The 18630-nt window shown below is 33.9% G+C and overlaps 3 non-coding genes across 3 annotated transcripts; 2 read left to right on the plus strand and 1 right to left on the minus strand.

The window, feature by feature from the left end:
• Positions 1 to 11458: 11458 nt before the first annotated feature.
• Positions 11459 to 11530, minus strand: Trnac-gca (transfer RNA cysteine (anticodon GCA)). The gene has a single exon. It is a non-coding gene; the product is annotated as a tRNA-Cys (tRNA).
• Positions 11531 to 12324: 794 nt separating this feature from the next.
• Trnac-gca (transfer RNA cysteine (anticodon GCA)) lies at positions 12325 to 12396 on the plus strand. The gene has a single exon. It is a non-coding gene; the product is annotated as a tRNA-Cys (tRNA).
• Positions 12397 to 13349: 953 nt separating this feature from the next.
• Trnac-gca (transfer RNA cysteine (anticodon GCA)) lies at positions 13350 to 13421 on the plus strand. Its single transcript has one exon. It is a non-coding gene; the product is annotated as a tRNA-Cys (tRNA).
• The last annotated feature ends 5209 nt before the right edge of the window (positions 13422 to 18630 follow it).

Below are 18630 nucleotides of genomic sequence, written 5' to 3' on the forward strand. Positions count from 1 at the left end.
TTGAAGTTACCGACAATTGAAGATCGCAAGGGACAATACAAGTGAATCAGCGCTAGCAGCACGCTCGCCACGGCATATTGACAACAACTAACACGAAATTAAAGGCATCTTAATATCTATACTTGAGAAATTTGATACTTAAAAGCAAACTAAACTGGAAGAAAATACTTATTAAGTTTTCATATCTTATGAATTGTTTGCAATCTAGCTCGCTGGTTTCAATATATAGCTGAATTTGTTGTTTACAATGTTGCATTCTTCATCACAAAATTATTGACTCAAAGTTCAACCTGCTTAGTTATTTATTTACTTGCATTCTCTCGAACTTCAAACTTTCCAGCCAGTTTACGTACACACGATAGCGAAATTATAGAAAAACAATGATTTTATAACATTGCCAATAAAATCTTGGATTAAAATGATTTTCGTATATTAATATTTTATGTCAATATTCTTGTTTATTCGTGGTCATAACTTTTAAATTTTTTTTTATTTGACATTGTAATTCTTTTTATATTTATTATAAATACTAATAAAAAGGTTTTTTTTTTAATTAAGTGATTGTTCTTATTTATCAAAATATTTAAATTTGCTTTAGTATCATAATTTTGCTCGAGTATGTAAAACTCATTAGGTACTTGTCGTGAAATATCCGTTTGTATTGTAATATAAATATTAATAGACTAACTATTACGGTTTCTAAATTTCCGATTAGAGACAGATAAAAAAGGCATAGCATGAATGTCCTTTGGTTCAACTGTCATCATCAAGAGGCAAAAATGTTTATTATCGGTCACGATAAAGCGTAGGTTATAAACGGGACTAAATCAGTGTTCGGTTACATCTAATACATTTTTGTTTCCGTGTCGTGAAACTATGTCAAGGAGAAGGAGGAATTTCCGTTTAACCTTTAGGAAGTTGTAATAAATTATATATAAACTAGCTTTCGCGGTTACGATAGGAAGGGCAGGTAGGTCAAAATGTCTAGCCTATCCTTTCTTGTGGTTCAAGCTTGCTCCATACCAAATTTCATTAAATACGGTCCAGTAATTAAGCCTTGAAAGTAACAGATAATTACTTTCGCATTTATAATATTGTATTGTATTGATGATAAAAGCAGATACGAACCAAATAATATCCTGATAATAATATCCTGGGACATTTTTAAAACACGGCCATCTGATCCCAAATTAAGCTCGTACAAATCTTGTGCTATGGAAACCAGACAACTGATATACTACATATACTACTTTTCTTTTGTAAATACTTATATAGAATAATTACACCCAGACTCAGGACAAACAGACATGTTCATGCACACAAATGTCTGTCCTGGGTGTGAATCGAACCCACAACCTTCGGCGTTAAAGGCAAGTGTTCTACCAACCACGCCAACCGAACCAAAGGGCATAGTGAGTAGAAAATGTTAAATATGTTTTACTTATTTCTAGTGACGTACTTACAGATATATAATAAAATGTATCATAAAGTAAATCCGATCAAACGAAATAGTCACAATTAATTGAATTTTACATTAATTATTGAACTGTATAAATTACGATATAAAATACAATAATTAAATTAAGTTAGAATTATTGATTATCGGTGAAATTTGGTGAACATATGTGGAATATCCTTCGGGCTTTTACAGTCAGGACGGTGTTGCTGTTTCGAACTTACTAGAGACGCGCAATGCTTATGAAAGCACACTACACGCCTCACCGAACATCCCCGAGGCGCTGCAGAAGCGAGGCAAACTCATCAACGCGCTGATCGCATTATTGTATCGATCTCGGACATCGACTTATGTCCTCAAAATGTAGTATTTTTTCAATTACGACATTTTGTAAAACATAATCCATTGCCCGTTTTTATACGTTTTTGATTATTTTTAATTTATTTCTCTCGATCTGATTGAAGTTGCCTTGTTATTTTCTCTTTTGTCGAAATAATTGAAAATTTACATAATATTCATTAGACAAATATTTTTCTGTGTCTCGGGTTTAAATTTCTTTTGAAGAATAATAATAAAAGATATCTAAATATTTTTTTATTCACAGAATGGAATTGAACCGTGCTTATTAATAAGCTTAGCGTCAGCTTATACTTTTTTTATGTTCGTATCAATATATGATTAGTATCGTTTATGATCCAGCCAAATAAAATAAACTGTTTATTATAAATAACAAATGTATGTAAAATAATTACATGTACAAAAATATATTAATGAATATTTTTTACACATAGTATTACTATAAAATTTATATTAAATTAGAAATCTATAATAGAACAGTCCAGAACTATTTAAAGTTAAACTACGTGACGTTCGGCAAATTAGACAGATTAAAATTGAGGATTATTGAAAATATATCTGTCTGTATGTACACGCTAATTTCCGAAACTACTGAACGGAATTTCATGCTGTTTTCACAGGTTGATTAAGCTCAACTTGGAGCAATATTTAGGCTTTGTTACATTGAAATCGGATAACGGTGAAAAATTATCGTCATTTAAAGTATCGTACGTCAATATAAGTAAATGCATTTTTTTTAATCATTATCCTAATAAGACCGTCTTATAATATTAGTCTAATGAACGATAAAGATCGTTTTACTTAGAAATAACAAATTATCTAAAGATTAAATTTTAGGTTTTTCTACAAGTTTAAAACGTAGTAACTTGATTAGCTAGTATCAGGTAACTTTGCGAGGTAATAGGAAAGTTTACTTGAGAATATTACTTTAATGGATGCTTCATGGACTTACACTTTAATCTTATTTCCTCTTCGAATTACGAGGACATTTTTGGTATTGAAGTTAAAATGATGTATTATGAAGCTTTATATTGTAAAAAGTCCTCCAGACCGATTTCAGCCACGGAAGCCAATCTCAAGAGAGATTAGCCAACTGCGCAGGTGATATTATAGTGCACAAGTGTGTGCACAACCACAGGTGCACTCTCTGTGACGGAAAGAATTTTCTGAGGCACATGAGTACACACTACCGATTTCCAGACTCCGGGCTGATATTAAAAATTTTGGAAAGAAAAACCCAATAACTTTTTATAGGCCCGACCTTGAACCCAGGACCTTGTAGTCTGCGGCCTTACATTTTTACATTCAACATCATCAATTACCATTGCGACGCCATAAAACTTATACCAAAATTTATTAATCCCGATTTTAGTTGACGGAACATCTAGTTGTGTATATTTATGGAATATAAAAAAACAAAATTATATAAATATAAACGATAAAAAAAGTTCAATCTGTCAACAGTTTCAATGCCCTCCGAAGTAAATTAAAGAATTCCACAGAGTATAACAAAAAAAACGAGGCGTGAAGATTAAGCAATAAAAGTTTGTTTTCTTTATTTATATCCTTTTCCCTCTGTATTTTATTTATCATTAGAAAGGCAGTTTCGAACGAAAAAAGTTACAACAAATATTAACAACATTTATATAATAACTATTTATGTATTTATGTAGCTAATATTAATGCTTAAAAAAAACAAAATAATACTCGAAATGGACACGTGACGGAGATAAAGCCTTTTTCGTCAGATTGATGACAACGTTACAAATAGAAACGTGGTTATTAATCAAGTGACAAATCGAATACATAAGTCGTTTCCACACATTTTGGCCTTCCTACCAACAAAGTCGACTACGTGACTTTATCTAGGCATAAAATTTTTTTTGAAAAATATTATATACTAGTTTTCGCCCGTGGCTTCACTTTCGTTTGCATTTCTTGGGATTTAAGCTTGTTTCATACCAAAAGTTAATGTTTTGGCCGTGAAAGCAGATAGAGCTACTTTCCTATTTATAATATAAGTATAGACCCAAAACGAAATTGATATAAAATTCCAAATTCAAAAATTTCAAAACACGGTTAATGAATTAATGATACAATCATTAAGTTGAGTAAAACTTAAGTGTAACTGATGTTATAGATATTAGACGTTTGAAAGTTTTCTAGTACAATATTCATGACCGTTCGTCCGGTCTTGAATCGATATATCATAAATTTCGAATTTATTCGGGAGGAGATATTGATACTAGTTTCCGCCTAAAGTATAATAAAACACAGTGAACTTCACCGGAGTTAAGATTCTTAGTCAACATAAAGCCATAAATAATATTATAATGCACAAGTATGAATGCAAACACTATTTACTCATTTTAGTCAAGATACGTCGAGAGCAATCAAAAACGACCGGTGAGTTCGGGTTGAAGAAAATACACGTGTCAGATTTTCAACCGACACATCATGTCTTCATACAATTTTTCCCTTGAAAGTTGAACACGAGATTAATTATATTGAAGTACATGAAAATTCAGTAATGATTGCTTACAGTATAGTAACAGCCTGTGAATGTCCCACTGCTGGGTTAAGGCCTACTCTCCCTTTTGGGGAGAAGGTTTGGAACTTATTCCACCACGCTGCTCCAATGCGGGTTGCTGGAATACACATGAGACGGAATTTCAGTGAAATTCGACACACGCAAGTTTCCTCACGATGTTTTCCTTCACCGTAAAGCACTAGATGAATTATAATAACAAATTAAGCACATGAAAATTCAGTGGTGCTTGCCCGGGTTTCAACCCACGTTGATCGCGAATTACGCGTTCTTACCACTAGACCATCTCGGCTTTTTTATGATTGCTTGAGTATGAATTAATCATCTTGCTGATCAATCCTAACAAAACCTATTACACATTTTCTTTATTTCATGTTTATTTTTTTTATCGCAAGTTTTGCGGTATAGGCGGCCACAATGTGCACTTAGCAAGCGATGCAGACGAATCGTTTCATTTTCTTTTTCTTAATAATGAGGCGCTTGCCTCTTGCCTATTGTAAGAATATAATAACCTAGGAGTATACTGCCCATTCATTTTAAAAAACCTTAAAGCTAGCTAGTCAATAACGAACAATGAGAAATATTGCGATAAAACCGTAATTCAAGGTTTCTCTAGGTTTTCTGCAAGTGGCCAAATACGTACTACCAGTAACAGCCTGTAAATGTCCTACTGCTCGGCTAAGGCTTCCTCACCCTTTTTGAGGAGAACTTTTTGCAGCTAATTCCACCACGCCGCTCCAATGCGGGTTGGTAGAATACACATGTGGCAGAATTTCAGTGAAATTAGACACATGCAGGTTTTCTCACGATGTTTTCCTTCACACTCAAGCATGAGATGAATTATAATCACAAATTAAGCACATGAAAATTCAGTGGTACTTGCCCGGGTTTGAACTCACGATCATCGGTTAAGATTCACGCGCTTTTACCACTGGGACATCTCGGCTTTTTGACATTATGACATTGACTATTATAATAATAACAAGCAAAAAAAATGTGAAAATAAGTGAAAACCGCGTGATGATCAAACTTTTCTTAAGCAAAAAGTTTTGACCGATTTATTAAGTGAACACGTGTGTGATTTATTTAGAAAAAAAAAACAGAAAATTTTATCTTTTAATTAAATATGCTTGATCTGATTTATAGATTAACACAGTAAATGTTTTTTTTTACTTATTCGTATCGTTTGAAGTCGTGTCGTAATAAAGAGCCGTGTTTCGTTTTCATAGCTATTACACTCAAATTGATCTTTCTATTTATTAAATATATGATATGATTAGTGATCCTGGCAAAAAACATAAGCATTTCTTTTTATAGAGGTTGCCTGGAAGAAATCACTGTAAGTGATAAGGCCGCCTTTGCATACTATATGTTCGAATTGTTATTATATGTTATTAAATGTTTGTAAATTGTGTGCAATAAAGGAATAATAAATAAAAAAATAAATATTTCATAGAAAAACATTCATTAACAATTTTATTTAAGTATACTATGAACATCACTCGCTAGAACCGATGCTGGGGCAGAAAAGAGAAAGTTATCTAGTAGCTGAACCGAAAGTAGGATAAAACGCAGAATAGGAAGGTGGACCGATAATGTGCGAGTCCCAGGAAGCCCTATGTAACCAAATTAATGCATAAATTAAACATAAATAAGGACATCCAAGTAACAACTATTTCGAGGTAAGGAGAATAACTTTTGGTTGAGTTTGTGATATAATAAGGATAATTACGCATGACTAACTATTATTTAAAATAATCACATATTTGATATTTACATTTAAAATAATATGTTTTGTAAACAAACAAAAACTTATAAAACAATGCCCCGAGGTTAAGTTATTATGACGTCATAATGGGGGAATCCATAGCACAGAAAACGCGTCACAATAACTATAATTGCTCAGAAGATTATTTCCTTCCAAGAAAACCTATAAAACGTGAACACAACAAAGAGGAGATTTATTTTCCGTATCTATAAAGGAAATAAGACAGAAGTTTTCCGGTGTACACTCATCGTCATAAAAAGTGAACGAGTTCTATTTTCATATTAATAATTATGAGTTTTGAGGTTTCGAACGACTGATAAAGAACAAATGACGGATTCGGAGGGTAGTCAAATAATTTATTCTAGTGGATTTAACAATTCTAATTGATACATGTGTAGGACCAATAAAAGTTATAATTTTTTATCAATAATTTTTTTTATTAAAAAGGCAGGCAGACGAGCCCATATATATATATAAGGCAGCTTTGGGGATCACCTGATAATAAGTGATCCCCAAAGCCCATAGACATTAGCATTGTAAGAAATGTTAACCATCGCTTACATCGCCAATGCACCACCAACCTTGGGAACTAAGATGTTATGTCCCTTTAGGTCTGTAATTACACGGGCTCACTATCCCTTCAAACCGGACCACAAAAATATTGTAAGTACTGCTGTTTTGTGGTAGAATATCTGATGAGTGGGTGGTATCTACCCAGACGAGCTTGCACAAAACCCTACCACCAGTTAATTTGTATTCTGTGAATCTGCCATGCTTAAAGATCTACAAATTCATAAAAATCATCTTTTATAATGCACAGCTTTATAAATAATATTAGTTTTCGCCTACGGCTTTGCTAGCGCGATACCGGGGGTATATGGGGGAGAGGTATTGGGTAAAAAATAGAATATGTCCTTTCTTGGGGTTCAAATTGGCTCAATACCAATTGCATGAAAACTCAGTGGTTTAGCCGTGAAAGCGTAACGGGCAGACAGCTACTTACGCATTTATAATATTAGTATTCATAGATAAATGTCTTCAGATAATTGTACATTAAAAAAACCGTTCCCGTCGATTTGCGATTATATTTTTTGATTGAAATGAAAACGCAAATAGAAATACACGGCATATTTTCCATATCCGTAAAGTTGGCGAAGAGGAAATGAGAGGCTGGCTTCCCTTACACACCTTAAGTATTAATTCATTGTTACTCCGACCCACTTCGTTTGTACCGCTTTTATTATTTACATTAATTTGAAAATGTTCTTTGGACAAATCATATATTTTTGTTATGTGTAAGAAATAGTCCAAATTTTAACTTCGTATGTATGGCTTATGTATAAAGTTGGAATACTCTATCTTTAATATAAATAATATGGAATATATTATATATCTATAATACTTCCAAATATTGCTAGTATGAATGAAATGCGCTCATTTCCTAAAATAACTATTTTTTTTAATAATGGAAACAACTTTGTTGAGTTATTCGAGTGAAGATTTTTTATACAAGTAATTAAATCGCTGAATTCCATCAAGTTTCTAGATTATTTAGTTAAAACACTGGATGTACTTCCGAAACCGATGACCGAATTACGAGCTGAAATCCGGCTTTGGTAAAGATTAGTTTCATTTTGAAATATAAGACACCAAAGTATCTGAAAAAGAATATCTTTCTTTTTCTTTTGATACCGAACCGATTTTGATAAAATTGAGTATGAAGCTTGAAACCCAAGGGCAGACAAAGGCATTTTTTACCTAATATAGAGTATATTATGGCATATTTTATTTACAAGAAAAATGTTTAATGTATATATCACAAAATATATAACGCATTGCAGATACGATGTAATTCTGAATTAAATAGACGGACAGTGTTATTTGCACATTCTAATATTAATTTAGATTTGCGTGGAATCATAAAAATATTTCCTCTTCATAATAGTATAAATATATATTTGTGTCAAATATATATATTAAAAGGGCGTATGAATAATTAGATCAACCGGCAAATCACAAAGTTCCAACAAAGATAAGACGATTTGATTACAAGTTAGTAACAGCAAGAAAAACAAAAGAAGGAAACTCTTTGAACTGAATGAACTATTTCAAAGATATTTTTCCACCCATCGCTCGTCAAATGTTTACAAACAAACATTTATTTTATACTCACCAAAAACCCTTATTCCGTTGGTATAGAGTTCAGTTTTACTTATTCATTTATTTAACGATTGAATCCCGATGATCAACGTTTCAAAAGCTCTCACTCGTGGTTTTTATGATTGTAATTTTTTAGAATTTGCATTTTCATTCAATGTTTTGAATAATATTGATACATTTTTCTATCCATATTTGTTTCGATACTTACAATTATATTATCCTTACTGACTATCAATATATTCTACCTGCCCACCTATAAATAATTAAGCAAATGCGAAATGAGCCACTTGATGGTAATTGGACACGATCGTCCATAGATATTGGCGCTGTAAGAAATACTAACCATTCCTTACATCCACCAACCTTGGAAACTAAAAAGCTATGTCCATTGTGCCTGTTATTACACTGGCTTACTCACGCTTCAAAATACAACAGAGATAATGACGTGATCGTGGTGAGTGGGTGATACTTACCCAGGCGGGCGTGCATAAAGCCCGACAAACAAATAAAGAATGAATGAGTATTATCTATTTTCATAGAAATGTAGTTTTAATTTTTAGTATTATATAAATTATTTTTTGATTGATATTGATATTGACTTTGAAAATACATGTGCCGTTTTGAAAAGTCGTGTTCATATTAAATCTAAATGTATATTTATTGTCACATATACAATTGTAGCTATTGCCGGTGGCCCTTAAATAAATAATAAATTAGATATTTGAAGTATAAACAAAAGACTTTATGGAAAATCACTAGCTAATATCTTAAATTGAACCACTTTTGTTCGTAAAAGCCAACTCGGGGTTTCCAACTTTGCGCGAATGCTGTATGTATGGAACTAACACGGCAATATATCGTCTAAAAGCTTATTTCCTGACGACATTCCGGCTTCTGAACGAAACGTGTATCGAGTTTATATAGTTGGTACGTCTGGTTAAATTAAGGCGAATAAATGCTGTGAATTTTGAAAGTTTGCGTTTTATGTATTTTTTTTTTGCTTCAAAGTCTATTGATTGTGTTGTTAAGTTATATATATTTTTAATGTTTAAGATCCACTGGCGCAATTACAAAAAGATACGCTGCCCGTACTGAAATCGTAAGTCATAATCATACAATGCCGCCTCTCCCATTTCCTCCCTTTAAAGTTGAAATTTCCAAAAATATTTTCTTAGGGAATTCTTACGTTATATAATACATACACAACATAGGTTTTTCCAAATTTCAGCTTTCTAGACTCAGTATGTTTGGTTGTGTGATAGTCAGTGTTAAATGGTTTTACAAGTATATAAGCTATTTTCTACAGACTTACATGATTTCTCAATTACACGCGACACCGCATTCTCAATTATCTTGGCTACAAAAGTAACAATTAACAAAGAGTAATTAAATTTCTTTCAAGTATTACTACTACACATCAAGGTATAATATATTTACTTGATGGTAATGCTTTCAGGCTCGTTTGGGCTGGTACCCACTCATCCCCTCTTAGTATTATTATCTACCGGCTTAAAGAGTGACGAGGCCAATAGTTAGCACCAGTGACATAACTTCTTAGTTCATACATATGTTGAATGATGAAAATAAATGAATAAGTTTGAACATAAATTGGCTCCAAATATTGGTGGCGTATTGGTGATGTAAGTAATGGCCAATATTTCTTATCTATCTTATATATCTAATGGTTTTGACCACTTACCATGGGATAGCTCATTTGTCAGTCTGCCCACCTATCCTTTGTTGTGACTGTATATTATTCGTTTATTTAAATAAATTAACAAATTTTACGAACTCCACAGAACGATACCCTTAGTCGGGTCCCGAATACCTACAAAACTCAAATACAATTTTCCAAACCGTAACACACCCCTGAAACCTAAACAAATATTTGTGATGAGCGAAACTGTTGGGCATCTATCATAATTTGCTTTTACCTCAAATAATATATATTACCTTGACATAATTTTTTTTTTAATATAAGGAGGGGAACGGACAAATGAAACCACCTGATGCCCTTAGACATTGGTGCCGTAAGAAATATTAAGCAAACTTTATGTCGGCAATGCGCCACCAACCTTTTTTTTTTTTTTTTCGAGGAGGAAGGGCATTTACGCCTGCCGCCCGGACACGACCGGGACGGGTATGTGGGACTCACGGGGCAGAAGGCCACCGTCCTACCCACTAAAACCTCCTCGTTTCCTTCTCACCGCATGGTGGCGGGGTTACGGGAACGCGTTAGCACAACACCGCGACCCCACCTGCGGCCGTCGCTTTGGGTGAGCGACCCACCTGTTGTTTTTTATTGAGGTTTTCTCCTCTCGACCCGGCCGGTGAAGGCAAGGCCCTCGGTCCCACCACAGGCTGGCGCCTGGATGGGGAAACGAGTTTGAGAAGGCGGTGACCGAAGTCTGTCCGCCCAGCAGCGACACCGAAACTGGACGAACCCGCCTCTCCCTCCTCCTCTACTCCTCTACTCCTGTCTCCGGCAGCCCGAAAGGACTCCGGAGACCAACTCCTCCTCTCTCTCTCCGGCAGCCCAAAAGGACCCCGGAGTCCTCCTATTTGCCACGGAGCCGCTCGCTGGTCAACTCTGCGCAACAGAGAAGTCCCAGGAGCGGCCCGCGACACTTCCGCCGCGTCAGTCTCAGCCGCGATGGACAAGCATTCCGGAAAAACACATCGGATTGCTGGTCGACCCCGTTGCCCAGGGTGCACCACGTGGAGGTGACTGACATGCACCCCGATGCGCCACCAACCTTGGGAACCAAGGTGTTATGTCCCCTGTGCCTGTAATTACACTGGCTAACTCAATCTTCAAATACAATAACAATACTAATCGTAAGCATTGCTGTTTAGCGATATATCTGATGAGTGGGTGGTACCTACCCAGACGGGCTTGCACAGAGCCCTACCGCCTAGAGAATGTTTATCTTTACTCCTACTTGATTGGAATAGGCTTTAACTGTTTGTAACAGAAAATATGATTTGTTTTTTTTTAATAAACAAAGGAATCACACAGAAGTCAAGTTCTGTTAATAAACGTTTTCGTATTGTAAAATAAAAGTTACATAATATAATAGAAAGATTAATACTTAAATTAGGTAATGTTTCATTTTGATATTCAGATTATTTTTTGAAATAAAGAAAAAACTAATTGTTGGTCACAATTAGGGGACACCCGGGTTTGAACCAGGGACCTCTCGATCTGCAGTCGAATGCTCTACCACTGAGCTATATCCCCGTTGTGGATATGAGTTGAATTATCAAAATTATAAAATATATATAACTATATATTCTAGCAAGAAATTCATTTTCGATGATGAAATAAAATTATTTATTTATTTATTAGTTATAATATGTGATGCAAATATAAATAACAAGATGAGACAGACGTCATAGTATTTCGAAGAAAAGATAAAAAGACAACGCAAGAGTAAAAAGAAGGAGCCTGTAAATATTCCACTGAGGCCTCCTCTTCTTTGAAGGCGAAGGCTTGGAGCTTACCACCACGCTGCTCCAATGCGGACTGGTAGATTTTCATCCAATACATGCAAGTTGCTTCACGATGTTTTAATTTTTTTATTTTATCTCAACCTTAACTTTGTTTATATACATTTTTGCTTAGATTAAAATATATTACTACTGAATATTTATTTTTATTTTGATATATATATTTTTAATATTTACATTAAAGGATTTATATAAAAAGCAAAATTTAAAATAGTTACTATACAAATCGTGACTGCGTGAAATGGCGGCAAGACTGCTAGCAGCATATACCCTTGAATCGGAATTGCGAATTTCTGTTCGAGAAATGAACCAGCCCTGTCACCTGTGCAGGCAATAAGAAGAGGCGTTGGTTGTTACGTTTGTATTGCATTATATAAAATATTATATAACTTATAAATTATGTTTTCACTGCTACATTATAAATAAAATATTTCATTATATTGTAATGATAATTATAAAGAGTAATATTTTAATATACTATATTTACAATTGTTAATATTTTGATAATTCAATGTAGTTTATAACGGGGATATAGCTCAGTGGTAGAGCATTCGACTGCAGATCGAGAGGTCCCCGGTTCAAACCCGGGTGTCCCCTAGTTGTTTTAACTAAAAACGACTTGTTTTAATTGTATTACAGAGGATTTTTTTGTTTTTTCAGATTAACTCAAAAATTACTAATTCGATTCTATGAAACTTTTATATTATGATAGTTTATAGTTTCAGGACAGATATAAGCTTTATGTTATACTCATATCTTGTGTTTTTTTTAATACAACTTATTTTGGCATTGAAATCGGTATTAAGTCCGTGCCCATTTTTAATGAAAGTTTCATTAACAATTAAACATTATATATTTGACTCTGTAAAATATCGATAAGCATAAGCCGAGATGACCCTGTGGTAAGAACGCGTGAATCTTAACCAATGATCGTGGGTTTAAGCTGGGCAAGCACCACTGAATTTTCATGTGCTTAATTTGAGATTATAATTCATCTTGTGCTATACGGTGAAGGAAAACATCGTGAAGAAACTTACATAAGTCTACTTTAACTGAAATTCTGCTACATTTGTATTCCACCAAACTGCATTGGAGCAGCGTAGTGGAAGAAGCTCCATACCTTCTCCACAAAAAAGGGAGAGGAGGCCTTAGCCCAGCAGTGGGAAATTCACAGGCTGTTACTGTTACTGTTACTATACTTGACAGCATGAGTAGTTTATTATTATTTCCTCCTGACTGATCGGCCAAGCCGACTAATCTCAAGAGGAGTAGACAACTGCACAGGAGATATAACGATGCACAAATGTGTGTGCAAACACGGATGATAATGTTGATGGTGAGAAGGATAAACAATTCATTTCTTAGTTTCTATTTATACTCGAAATGCTGTCAGTTATTAACACAAAAACTGGTTAAATAATTATGTTTAAATATAATCTAGGGCTGAGATTAGCCATTTTTCATTTTCATAAGTCCCTCTAGGTTTATATTTTTTCTGAAAAAACTTATAGCTTTAGTGAATAATTTAATAATTCAACGTGATTCATAGCGGGGATATAGCTCAGTGGTAGAGCATTCGACTGCAGATCGAGAGGTCCCCGGTTCAAACCCGGGTGTCCCCTAATTGTATAATTTTTATTTAAGATATTTTATTTGTTTTTTTTTTTTTCAAGATTCGTCCAAAATCCTCTATTATAGATTTTTTTATATTTTATATTTAAATAGTTTATAGTTTCAAATTTATTTTAAATATGAATAACGATACAATTAATATCAAATTGTTTTAAAGCAACATAATAAAATTTCAAACTCAGACGTAAAACATGGCCGATAGCTCCTCGCGAAGTTTTAAAACAACACCCGAAGGTCGGTTCCGTATATTCTCAAAGTGGCACTCGGATCTAAATTGCACTGTACAAACAATTCCCGTCTGTTTCTAGTTACCAAGTTAAGAACAGACATGTTAATTTATTCAAATTTCCCTTTAATATCCTTAGAAATAAATTCTATTAAACTTTTTATATAAAACATGTTCTTTATAGTCTACTAGCTTAATCAAGATTACTAAATATATAAATTTCTTTCTATTTCTTCAAAAATGAAGGATTCTCATACAAACTTGAAGGTTCAATTTTCAAAAATCCTTCTTTAGTTCTAACCTACTATGTAAAAGGATGCAAATTGTCATAGTGTTAGTCAACCAGTTAGTCAGTCAGTAAATCTTTTATATATATAGATTAGTATATCACTAGCTGAATGTCTATATATGATTTTATTTCGAATTTTAATTTCAATGATTAAACGAAATCAGTATCACAAAATAAATGTTTAGGTATGAAGGTGCGATTGCGTATCAAACGCCTTTTTTTAACGCTGGAAAAACGCATTACGCGTTTCCCCCTACGGGAACAGTATACTGGGAATATACGGGGGGTATGGGGGTAGCCGGTGTCCTAGGCGCTGAGTACGCCCCGAACATCGGAATACACACTAAAAAACCAGCAGTACCCTTTCCGTCTTAACGAGGAGCGCCACGAGCCCCCTAGAGAATGGAGGCCTACATAGGCAGGCCTCCGTTTTTTTTTAAATTTATATATAGATTACCAGAATACTGAAAAGCCCCCTAGTCCACGTAACTAACGCCTAATAAATATAAGTTTCATAGTCTTATTAAGAAAAAAAAAGTTACTAGTCAGTCACACATAGAATTCACTAAACAAAGTACAACAACAGTCAGAAGGAGTGAAGAGAACACCAAATAATATACAGAGTCAGTCAAAGGAATAAGAACGTCATGAAGAAATACTTAAAATCATATTAACATATAATTACATGGAACAGAAAGGCAATTATCTAAAGACGATCGTAATATCACAAGTAAATTCGTAAATAAAGTAACACGAATAAATTGTCACTGCGAGCCATCGGTACTCGTTAACTACGCCGTTCACTCGGGTTTGCGTTGTAATTGTTATTTTATTAAGTATTATGTACATGTTATTTATTAAATTATGTAATTTGATTAATATTAATATAAACGTGTATTCCCAAGAGATATAATAATGACCTCCGAACCAATTTCAGCCACAGCGGCCATTCTCAAGAGAGATTAGCCAACTCCGCGGGACATATTATAGTTCACATGTGGGTGCGCAAACACTGGTGTTTCTTTTCACTCACTCTCATAATCCGATGGGACTTCCTCCACTTCCAACTTCCAGACTCCGGGCTGCTGCAGATTATTATATTCATTGTGAGTAATTGATGACTAACTGCAGTACGCGTGATTGTTACGTTACGGTTAAACGTTATAGTAACGCGTTATGTTATATGATAATCGGTTATTAGTATACGTATATTTTTGATTGAATCAATCAATTTAAATACAATAAGTTTTTATATAAAAAGTAGAAAATGTCTTTACGGACTAGTATGTGCATGTAGGATCTTTAATTCTTTGAGGTAGAGTAGCTTATGAGCCTCACGTCGCATGTTGGCCCTGTGATAAAAAAAAGAAATAACACTTACATCAGGTATGCATGTTTTAAGAAAAACAAGTCTAAATTAGTGAATGTCACAATATAAAAAAAACCTCTGCCACATCTGTCTATCTGAACGAAGTGAACTCGATAAGTACCGAATGGATTTTCATACGGTTTTCACTAATAGATAGTGATTCGAGAAAGGTTTTGGTATTTATAATTATATATAATTCATTACAGGTTTTGTGTAAATTATTTCAATTAAAATAGAAGCCCAGCAAGCAATATTCGTCAGTTATTTATTTCTAAACACAAAGCCAAAATACAGATCAACAATACAGTAACAGTAACAGCCTGTTAATATCCCACTGCTGGGATAAGGCCTCCTCTCCCTTTTGAGGAGAAGGTTTGGGAGCTTATTCCACCACGCTGCTCCAATGCGGGTTGGTAGAATACACATGTGTCATAATTTAAAATAATTAGACACATGCAGGTTTCCTCACTATGTTTTCCTTCACCGTCAAGCACGAGATGAATTATAAACACAAATTAAGCACATGAAAATTCAGTAATACGTGCCCGGGTTTGAACCCACGATCATTGGTTAAGATTCACGCGTTCTAACCACTAGGCCAACTCGACTTAGACCAACAATACACAAGATGTATAATTCGCAAAATAATGGTACTGTAACACGCGTACGCTTAAAATTACCACACAACATAATGTAACCATTGTTTACTCGGTATAGATTAAAACTTGGCAGAAAGTCCCTCTCTCTCTCCTTCTTATTCCACTACGCTGATTCAATCCAGGTTGATGAATGTTGAAGTTTACTCACGATACTCTTACCGCTAAACATGGGATACTCTATCAAGTAGATTCTCAAACCGGTAACACTATAAATATGGTTCTTGTATTAAATAAAATATTGACATCGATCCTCGGTACGGTTTAGTCTCGTATTATATTTATAGCCAGCAGACCCCTTGTCTACGACGCATACGATCCCATTTTGTACTTTACCACAAATAAAATAAAGCTTAGAATTTAATAACTCACTTTGGAAATGACCGGCATTTTAAATTGTTTTTTTTTTTATTTAGAACGACCGTTTAGTAAAACGGATTGCTTCAAATCGATTTTCAATTTAATTTGCTCTTAATTTTATCATTATTAATTTTGCATCTGCTTTTGTGACTATATATTAACATTTAAACATATAAATAAATATTTTTTCTTATTAATATTAGAAATTAAAGTGCAGGCGCGTGCCCACAAAAACACTATCGCGTTCTGTGGTCCGATGATAAAACGAAACTAATAATACCAGAGAAAGATCAGCGATAGACCAGCGTCATTACGTATCTACTGCCAGATCTAACTCTTTGGTTGCTGCCGAGAATTTGATGGAAAAATGCAGTCTTTTGTTGACCTGAACTCTTCACTTGGACGTAGGGCTTCGTGCCACCCCGTTTGAAAAGGTACCACCTGCTCATCAGACAATCTACCGCCAAACAGCAATACTTAAAAATTGTGGTATATTATAAGGAACGGATATTTCTTCCATCTACGGACGGTGGCAACCACATACACAAATGGCCCATTTGTCAAACTAGCTATTTTATATAAAAAAAACGTATAAAAGACAACTTTGCTAGCAATAATATTTGCTTAGAATGTTAATACACATAGCTACGCGTACGAATTATATTGTTTTTTACTAACATACTATTCTAAATTTAAAAATATTAATCAATAAAAAATTAGATGTCTGAAAACCGTTTCGGAAAACCCAAATAAATCAATATGTGTTTTGCTATTTTGTTATAAGCTTATAAACTTAATTATATAAATAATAATTTGCCAGTACTATTTCTTATCAGGTCTTTAAATAATTTTCCAATCCGATGCTATCTGGAAGCCGTGGACCTCCTGTACAGATCGATCATTATTACCTTAAAAATGTTGCTTTTATGTTAAATATATTAATAGTTTGGTACATAACTAAGCAAACAAGTATATATATATACTTTTATGTTAATTACAATCCACAGATGTACGCATCCCTCTTGGGTTATGTTGGTTTCTAAATTTAAATACTATATACAAACTACAGCAACGGAGAAAAATCAAAAATATATAAACTTATTTATGTTTTAACTGATGGTAGGGCTATGTGCAAGCTCGTCTGGGTAGGTACCACCCATTCATTACATATTCTACCGCAAAACAGCAGTACTTGGTATGGTTTGTTCCGGTTTGAAGGGTGAGTGAGCCAGTGTAATTACAGGCACAAGGGACATAACATCTTAGTTCCCAAGGTCAGTGGCGCATTGGCGATGTAAGCGATAGTTAACAATTCTTACAATGCCAATGTCTATGGGCGTTATTGAACACTTACGATCAGGTGGCCCATATGCTCGTCCGCCTTCCTACACTGTAAAAAAATTAAAAACTAAGCTATATATTACGTTGGTAAATATTTACAAAGATATTATATTATTATATTCATACTTACTTTTAAAACCGGTATATTTTAAAGTACTGAAAAATTCAGTAACTTGTAACAGGATTCGAATGTCACCTTTCAGATAGCCATTGAAACAAAAAGGCAGTAACTATAAATAATAATTCCCCCATTAATCCTAAAACTTAAGATGATATATCGCGACCCTGGGCACTTACTAAATCATTACGTTTTAAGAATATGAAGTACTTATTAAAAAATCGGGTAGTATAATTCAAGTAACGTAACATCCTGGATTAAGCTGATAAGTTTATCCAGAAACGAAGAGGCGGCCGTAGCTGTGGGATATTTGAAGACTATTTTTTTCTACTTTTATTAATATTATTTCAGAGCTATAATAAAAAAGATAGATAATCCCATCACGGACAGGTTACAGTACAGTACAGCAACAGCCTGTGAATGTCCCACTGTTGGGCTAAGGCCTCTCCTTTTTTGAGAAGACGGTTTGGAGCTTATTCCAATACGCTGCTCTAATGCGGGTTGGTGGAATACACATGTGGCAATATTTCAGTGGAATTTTACACATGCAGGTTTACTCACGATGTTTTCCTTCACCGCAGAGCATGTCCGCTTTGAAGCGATACCTTTTATAGCTGTGTTCTAATATAAAGGGTATTTCAAAAGGTCTATAAAGGATCAACATGATTTTTTTATTTTTTAATCGTAAATTTTTATTTTTTTATTGTTAATTTTCAATATTGAATTTCTTTTTTTTTAAATTATGGTTTTACTTTTTAATTCTTTTGTTCTAAATATTAACACAGTGGATGAATGTATGTGTTACTAAATAAATTATTATTATTTAAAAAAAACATATAT

Source organism: Nymphalis io, chromosome 25 (genome assembly GCF_905147045.1).
Source record: "Nymphalis io chromosome 25, ilAglIoxx1.1, whole genome shotgun sequence".
In the NCBI taxonomy this organism is placed as follows: Eukaryota; Metazoa; Arthropoda; class Insecta; order Lepidoptera; family Nymphalidae; genus Nymphalis; species Nymphalis io.